This window comes from Vipera ursinii, assembly GCF_947247035.1.
Source record: "Vipera ursinii genome assembly, chromosome: 1".
Lineage (NCBI taxonomy): Eukaryota > Metazoa > Chordata > Lepidosauria > Squamata > Viperidae > Vipera > Vipera ursinii.
Genome location: NC_139512.1, coordinates 352,034,029 through 352,043,259, shown reverse-complemented (window position 1 = coordinate 352,043,259; position 9,231 = coordinate 352,034,029).

Here is a 9,231-nt window from a genome sequence, read left to right as displayed (position 1 = left end):
GGGGTGACCCAACATGTTAGGCAACAAACAATGACTTCCAACTTACAATGCCTCAGCTTCCCAAGGTTATTCCAAATTGTCCATATTCCAGATTGTTGCCTCCTGCAGACCCACAGTCCAGGCTACCCCCTTCCTCCCCCTTTCCCCTCCCAACCCGGGCTCGCTCGATGTCCTGGATTTCAAGTCCCAGTCATCACCAATTTGTCCAGGGTCAATCAAGGATGAAGGATGCTGTAGTCGAACGTACTGGGAAGTCTCTGCTTACCTGGGAATGAATCTCACGGAACTTGCTTCGGCTACTTCTCAGCACGGAGGGGATTGGACTATAAAGTGACCTTATTAAATTCAACACGGATTCGAGAGTGGGTCTTGTCAATTTCTCGGACCTACCCCCCAAAGGGAAAACTCTGAAGTCCCGTTGACTAGTCAATTTCAGGCAGATTCCTCTTCCCAACTAGGACTAGGACAAGCGCCGTTCTCTTCCTTCCTTTTCTGGCAGAGATTTCAGGAACTTGGCGCTACCTGGACTTCCGTCCCTCTCCAGTCACCTTCCTCCTCTCCTCAATACCTTCCGGACAAGGTACATTGCCCCCCTCCCCCTCCTTACCCCACAATAGAAACCCAGTGAAACCAATTGCCCAAAGATAGCGGCTGTCTCAAAAGTGAACTTCCACGGCCGAGGGGAAGCTCCTCCGAATTCTCAACCTGGGAGCTCCCGTTTGTCTTGGTTAAGAGGAAGTTCAAGATCAGGGGCAGCCGCCGAGTGATTTTGAGAACCGCCTATCCGTTCCTCTTGCTTAAATGGAGGGTGATGGATTGGTTATTTAGATTTAACACCGACGCCTTCATTCAGGCCCCGTGAAGACGGGCGCGACCCGGCGAGTTCACGACTTCAGCAACCGGGTCTTCTGAATCTAAGAGAGATGGGGGGAATCTCATCTTTACCTTTACCTCCAGGAAAGGAGATGGGGGCGGGAGCTGGGTCGGGGGGGGCGGGCTTGCAGGTTGAGAGCCAAGCGGAGGAGAGCCGTGGCGGGAGAAAGAGAGGGAGGCGAGACGCCGCCAAGCCTCCCCAACCCCACCCGAGAAAGGAGGCGATCCGCAGCCGCGAGAGGACGGGATCCCGCTCTGGCTGGGCGCAGCAAATGCGGTTGCTTTCTATGCTCCGCCCACTCGCTCGCTCCTCCGACCCTCGGTGAAGCAGAATCGTCCCCCTCCGGCGAGCTTAATGGGCGCCCCCCCAGATGTTGCGCCCGGTGCGGCCGGCCCCCCCTGCACCCCCCACGCTACGCCACTGGCAGAATGCAGCCGCGCGGGTAGTGATGGGAGCATCCCGATACTCCTATATTACACCCCTCCTGCGTGAGCTGCATTGGCTACCAGTTGTCTTCCGGGTGAGATTTGAGGTGCTGGTACTTACCTTTAAAGCCCTACATGGCTTAGGCCCGGGATACTTGCAGGACCGTCTGCTGCCGGGAACCACTTCCCATCGCCCTGTGCGCTCACACAGAGAAGGCCTCCTCAGGGTGCCGTCGGCCAGACAATGTCGGCTGGCGACCCCCCAGGGGGAGGGCCTTCTCTGTGGGAGCACCAGCCCTCTGGAATCAACTCCCCCTTGAGCTTCGGATGGCCCCGGACCTGCGGTCCTTTCGCCGCGACCTCCATCAGGCTGACTTGGATTGATGATGGGTTTTTAAATATGTTTTAATTTTTAACTGTAGTTAATTTATTTTGGGACTGTTATTTAATTCGTTTTTTAATTTTTGTATTGTTGTTTTTTATTGTTGTAAGCCGCCCTGAGTCCTTTGGGAGATAGGGCGGCATATAAGTCCCAAAAATAAATAATAAATAAATAAACATGACCCCGGGACACTGCAACGGTCATAAATATGAGTCAATTGTCAAGCATCTGAATTTTGATCATGACCATGGGGATGCTGCAAGGATTGTAAATGGGAAAAGTGGTCATGTTACTTTTGTCAATGACATTGTAACTTTGAACGGTCACTCAGTGAACTGTTGTAAGTACAGGTAGTCCTTAACTTACGACCTGGGACTTAACAAATGTTTGAGGATACAATGGACTTCCCCAGACCATTGAAGTTATGTTGGCTGTCCTCCCACTTTGCTCGTGATTGCCTTCTGGGTGTTTGGCAACCAGCCATATTTATGGTCAGCTTTTATTTTATTGTCTGGCATGAAATGTATCAAAACTCCAATTAGCAACTCAACAAAAGGACTCCTCAAGGCAATTCAGTCCAAGCAGGCTCAACTTTATTGGGCACAGCATTTCAGAACTCAAGTAGCAAAACCAGCTCTGGGTTTCCCGTGCAAAAACTTGCACAGTTAAACCATCGACGTGCAAGCCCCCACCCACCAAGTGTTCACATCGTCCAATAGTAACATTCCTTTTTGTTATGGGAACGGCCCACTTCTCCACTGAGCACCTGCGGCAATGACCTTGGCGTGGCAAGTTGATTAGCGATAGAGACTAGCAGGCATCGTAGCGATTTAATCTTGACAAAATGCCCATTGACCCCAATGGGTTCTCTTAATGACGGCAGTGCTTGTTTAACAACTGCAACATTCATTTCATGACTGCTGTGTTCTCTTAATGACCATGGCATTCGCTTAATGACTGCTGCAAAAAAAAAAGTTAATAAAGTTGGGGGCGGTCACATGGTAACCTCTTAAAGACCAACGCAACTTCCAACTCAAATTTGGAGCTCAGTTACAGTCCTAAGTTGAGGACAACCTGTACGCTTCTCTATTCACCATTTACCGCGTGTTATTTATTTTACCGTCGTGTCGCTTGTTTTCGCTGCAGCCGATACAGGATTTATCTCCACCCCTTTGCCATTAAAAATAATCAAATCTGCTCACAATTAACGCAAAGTACAATCGAGCCCATTAAAAATCCAAGCACAATAAACAGTTAAAACAGTAGAATTGCTCAGTTGAGGATATTTATAGTCACGTAAGTTCCGGGTGCTACGCTTTAAAAAGGATACAGACGAATTCAGACGAATTCAAGGGTTGAGGGAAAGAGAAGAACATGCAAAGTGGGAAGCAAGTGCCTTAAACGTCACTTTAAAAAGTTGTCGTTTCCTTTGCTTTATCTATTTTTTTTCTTTAAAATAGTAACGTGCAGGTAGTCCTCGTCTTACAACTGTTCATTTAGCGGCTGTTCAAAGTTACAACATTGAAAACAAATTGACCTATGGCTGTTTTTCGCCCTAACAACTGTTGCGGCATCCCCATGGTCACATGATCAAAATTTGGAAATTTGGCAACTGGTTCATATTCATGACGGTTGCAAGGGCTTGGGGGGGTCACGTGATCACTTTCCAAACTCTGTTCTTCTGTGTTCTGAGTTCGAGTGCTCAAAGTATTGTTGCAATCCAGACACATTTGGCGTGCCTGCTTTTCAGAAGAACCCCTTTTTACCAGCAAAGAAACAGAGTTCGTTTAGTGACTGTTCGAAGTTACAGTGGCATTGAAAAAAGTGACTTACGACCATTTTTCCCCACACTTAAGACCATTTCAGCATTCCCCTGGTCAGATGATCAAAATTCGGATGGTTGGCAAGTGACTCAAATTTATGATGGTCGCAGTGTCCCGGGAGGGTCATGTGATCCCCTTTTGCAGCCTTCTGACAAGCAAAGTCAATGGGGAAGACCCAGATTCACTTAACAACCGTGTTACTCTCTTAACAACGGTAAGGATGGGGAGAAAATGTGGGAAGAAAAACTGTAAAATGGGATAAACCTCACTTCACTGGGCAACATAAATGTTGGGCTTTGTGGTCGTAAGTCAAGGACAGTGGGGGGCAGTGCAATATGTTTGTAGTGCAAACATCCACCCGGGATCCCACAGCACCGACAAACAAAGATTGTTTAATACATCACTTGGGAAGGAAAGTAACCCCCTGCGTCCTACCCTCGTAATTGACGTAGAATAGCATTAATAAACAAATACTCAGCAGAAGCTCAATTAGCCAGTGACTCATGCCCCATTATCTCCATGGCTGTACTCTTAGCCCTCAGCGCATGAAACCTATCGCCACGTGCATAATTATTATTATTTCTACTGTAGTCTCCTTGTTCATGCTTACGTAGCTGATGGGATGACGGTTAGGGAGGGGGGGGAAAAGTCTGAGATAAGGAATCTGGGTAAGGAATCTCAGAATCCGGTCTGCACGAGGCCATTTTCTTAATCCTGATGGAGGCAAAAATATCACCCTTGAAAGCACGCAGACCAGTGGTTCCTAAATTCAGGCAGTGGACAGAGTTTGCCTGCAATAGTAACAGCAATAGCACTTAGACTTATATACCGCTTCACTGGGCTTTACAGCCCTCTCTAAGCGGTTTACAGAGTCAGCATATGCCCCCCCCCAACAATCTGGGTCCTCATTTTACCAACCTCGGAAGGCTGAGTCAACCATACGCTGGTCAGGATTGAACTCCTGGCAATGGGCAGAGTTTGCCTGCAGTAGTAACAGCAATAGCACTTATATACCGCTTCACTGGGCTTTACAGCCCTCTCTAAGTGGTTTACAGAGTCAGCATATTATTATTATTATTATTATTATTATTATTATTATTATTATTATTATTATTATTAATAATAATAATAATAATAATAATAATAATAATAATAATAATAATAATAATAATAATAATAATAATTTTATTTATATACCGCCCTTCTCCCGGAGGACTCAGGGCGGTGAACAGGGCAAATATATAAAAAATACAAAAATACAAAAGTTAAAAGGAATTAAACATATGCCCAACTAAAAACAGTGAATACAAATATTAAAATAACAATAAAAAACCCCACCCATCCCCCATCAGGCCAGGCCGGCTTGTTCAAATAAGAATGTCTTTAGATCGCGACGGAAGGAGCGAAGGTCGGGCGCCATCCGGAGCTCAACCGGTAACCGATTCCATATGCCCCCCCCAACAATCTGGATCCTCATTTTAACCGATCTCGGAAGGATGGAAAGCGGAGTCGACCTTGAGCTGGTCAGTGTGTAAAAATGAGCGTGTGACGGTAAAGATGTTTTCACTGCGCATTTTTTTACAGGTTTGCAAACTCTGCCGACTGCCAGCGGTTCGATGCTGATCGGCTCAAAGTTGACTTGGCCTTCCAGCCTTCCGAGGTCTTTAAAATGAGGACCCAGATTGTTGGGGGCCATAGGCTGACTCTGTACACCGCTTGAGAGAGGGCTGTAAAGCACCGTGAAGAGGTATATAAGTCTAAGTGCTATTGCGATGGCTATCATTCACGGGCTTCACTTGGGGTCCACGATGCTTCGGTGGTTCCAGGTGCCACTAACAATAACCGGGGCCCCGGCGCCTTTGAAATTCATTACGAACCAGTTACATTCCTGGCTATCTTCCTGCCATTCTAACGAGTTTTCCTTTCGGATGTCACTCTGGCTTGGCACGGATTCCCTCCGGAGGAAAAGCAAGCTGTCCCCTCCAATTTCCCTGCAAGGGAACGAGACGTGTCTAAGGAGGGAGAGAAAATGACCAGCCTTGGGTGACCTTTTCTCCTTCAATTTCAATGCTCTCTACTCGGGAGAAAGGGGGCGAAAAGAGGAGCGGGTGGGTGGGGGGAAAGGGATGACCGGGGAAGGGAAATAAATAAATAAGTCAGCCTGTCAAACGGCCACCTTAGATGGAACTGACAACCTCATCACTGGCTTGAGCTGTTACATATACAATAGTCGTGTCACTCGGTATCAGCTCGGAGGAGAGGCTGATGAAATTACAGAACCATCATAGGCCAGAGTGTTGTTTCCCATCACCAGCCAGGATTTATTTTTTTTTAAAGTGCAGTTTCTTCCATTGGTGGCTTATTCCAGGGTTTATTTATTTATTTATTTATTTTATTATATTTATATACCGCCCTTTCCCGAAGGACTCAGGGCGGTTTACAGGGTGATTAAAAGCAAAAATACAAAAGTTAAAAACAGATTAAAAAAATTTAAAAATTGGCAGGGAAAAAGCCACGAGTTAAACTTAAGATTATGCAGGATACTCGTGAGAGAGGTGGCCTTAAAATGCCTAATTTTAAATTATATTATGAAGCTGCTGCACTAGTAGGAATAAGTGATTGGATTAATTTGACACAATCGAGGTTATTAAATCTTGAGGGCCATGATCTGTTGTTTGGCTGGCATGCATATTTGTTGTATGATAAGAAGGTAGATACTGTGTTTAGGATGCATATTTTAAGACAGGCATTGCTGAGAGTTTGGAAGAAGTATAGACATAAGTTAAGCAGCAAGATACCATTGTGGGCAATCCCAAAACACGCAATAGAAAATATACATGCTGGTTTCAAACATGATGAGACTACCTACAAGGAAATTTTAAGTTTGGAAAGGAATATTTGGTGCTTGAAATCATATAGTTTCTTGCGAGAAGAGAAGGTTGTTCAGACTTGGTTTCAATATATTCAGTTACAGGCCAGGTGGAAAGAAGACCAAAAAAATGGATTTGCAACGATTGATGAAAATTTGATAAAGCAAATTAGAAATCAAGGACCAGCACATATTAAACGGATATATCTTGCATTGATAGAGATCGATTCAGAAACAGAGCTTGTTAAGGATTGTATGATAAAATGGGCCCAAAACATTCAGGAAGTTATTACAATGGACACGTGGGAAAAGATCTGGGTGAGGAATGTAAAATTCACTCAAGCTCAAAGTCTAAGAGAGAACTTTTACAAAATGTTTTATAGATGGCATCTAGATCCTAAAAAGCTTGCAAGTATGTATCCGAATTATCAGCCTAAATGTTGGAGGTGTGGTGATGAAGAGGCAACATATTTTCACATATGGTGGACATGTAAAAAGGTCAAGGCTTTTTGGATAAAAGTCTGGTGGAATATGCAGAAGATTTTTAAACGGAGGATAAAGTTTTGTCCGCAATTTTTTTTGTTGGGAATAATTGTTGACGCTACAGTTGTGGACTCTAAGCTGATGTTGAATTTAGTTACGGCAGCAAGACTTTTGATAGGTCAATATTGGAAGAAAGAGGAACTGCCGACTATACAAGAGTGGATTTTAAAGGTTTCCGACTTGGCAGAGATGGCGAAGATTTCGGCCTATTTGAAAGATTACTCGCAAGAACATTATATTATGGAATGGAGAAAATGGATTGAGTTTATCCAGAATAAGTATAGGGTCAAGAAGTTTTATCTAGCATTTGAATAAGTCTTCTTTCGTTTTCTTTTTTCTTTTTTTATTTTGTCTTCTATATATATTTAATAATGCTAAGTTTTGTTTGATCCTATATAAGTTAGAGAGTGATGGATTTTAGAATTTATAGTTGTTAGTATATGGTTGTTTATGATTGCTTTTTTATATATATATACCTTGTATTTAGCTCTGGGAAGTCCGGGGGGGGAGGGGGGTTGGGGGGAGGTGGGGGGGAGGAGGGAGGGGGGGAGGGGGCGGAAGGGGGGAGGTAGGGAGGGGAGGAGGGAGGGGGAAGGGGGTTTTTTAAAGGAAAACTGTATTTTTAAAACTTTTCAATAAAAAAAAAATTATATTCGTCCCTGCATAAGTAAAACCCCAGTTAAAATTAAAATTAAAACTAAAATTAAAATTTTCAGCCTGATAGCTGGGTTGTCTGATAGCAAATGCTAGGACAGTGATGGCGAACCTTTTGGAGACCGAGTGCCCAGACTGCAACCCAAAACCCACTTGTGTATCGTCGGGTGCCGGGTGGGCGTGGCCAATTGGGTGGGTGTGGCCGATTGGGTAGGCGTGGTAAAGGCAGACTGGGTGGGACTAAAAAGTTCAATCAATTCCAACTTTGCGAGACCTTTTTTTTCCTGCGAGAAGTTGAAATTGATTGATTGATTGAGCCTTTTTTTTTGCACATGGCGGCGGAGGCCTAAAGCGAAAAGGTTTTATAAAACGCAGCTGAAGGCCTAGAACTGGGGCGACAGCGCGCATGCCCACAGAGAGGGCTCTGCGTGCCACCTGTGGCACCTGTGCCATAGGTTCACCACCATGGTGCTAGGAGAAAGGGAAAAAAGCCTCCAAGCCAAGAATTCTGCAAATACCCTGGTTTGCTGGCTGATGGACCTCAGTAGGGAAGGAAGCGGGGAGTGGCCAGCCTTACGAGGTAGTCCAGACAGGAAGTACAGTATGAGCCTTATTCTACTTTATAGTAAGGTTACATTAACAGAATCTTGAAAGTCTGAAGTTTCCTTTCTCCTCTGTGGCCTTTAACAGAAGAATACAGGTAGTCCTCGACTTATGATAACATTTGAGCCCAACGTTTCTTGTTGCTAAGAGAAACATTTGTTAAATGGCCAGCTCAAGGTTGACTCAGCCTTTCATCCTTCCAAGGTTGATAAAATGTCCAAGGTCGGTAAAATGAGGACCCAGATTGTTGTGGGCAGTATGTTGTCTCTGTAAACCACATAGAGCAAGGCTTTTCAACCAGTGTTATGGGTACCACCTGTGGTACATTGGCACCTAACAGGTGGTACACGACCATCCTAGAAAAGGGGTAGCGGGGGAGGGGAATGAGCTGAACCAGTGGCAGCACTGCACAAGCCTGAACGAGAGATGGCTGGAGCTGAAGGGCTGTCAGTGTTCAGCGGAAGCGCCAGAATCAGCGCCGCTTTCCAGCTGATCAGCACTTCTTCAGGGCTGTCACGGCTCAGCGGAAGCACCAGGATCAGCGCCAGGCTCCAGCTGGAGCTCAGTGCTGATCCTGGCGCTTCTGAGGCCAGAAGAAGCGCCAATCAGCTGGAATGTTGCAGCATCTCCAGGGTCTTGTGATTTACATTCAGATGCTTGGCAATTGATTCATATTTATGATGGTCACAGTGTCCCAGGGTTATGTGAAGTGACCAAAACCTGCTGCAACCACCAAGCAGACAGGGGGAACTAAAAACCAACACCCCCCACCGCCAATCCTCAACAGAAATGCTCACAACAATGAAAACCTCGGACAGGAGGAAGAGCGCCGCTGGGTGGGCAGGCAGGTGTCTTGCTTGGCTGCGGCTTGGGGGGCACTTTTTTCAGTGCCATTGTAACTTTGAACAGTCACTAAGCAAACTGTTGTAAGTCGAGGACTAACCGTACTTTATCACTTTTTTTCTGTTTTTTTTTTTGGTCAGGTTTTTGACACCTTGCTAGGCGACTGGTGGTACTCGGATGTTGCCATATCTTAAAAGTGGTACAATGGGTGAAAA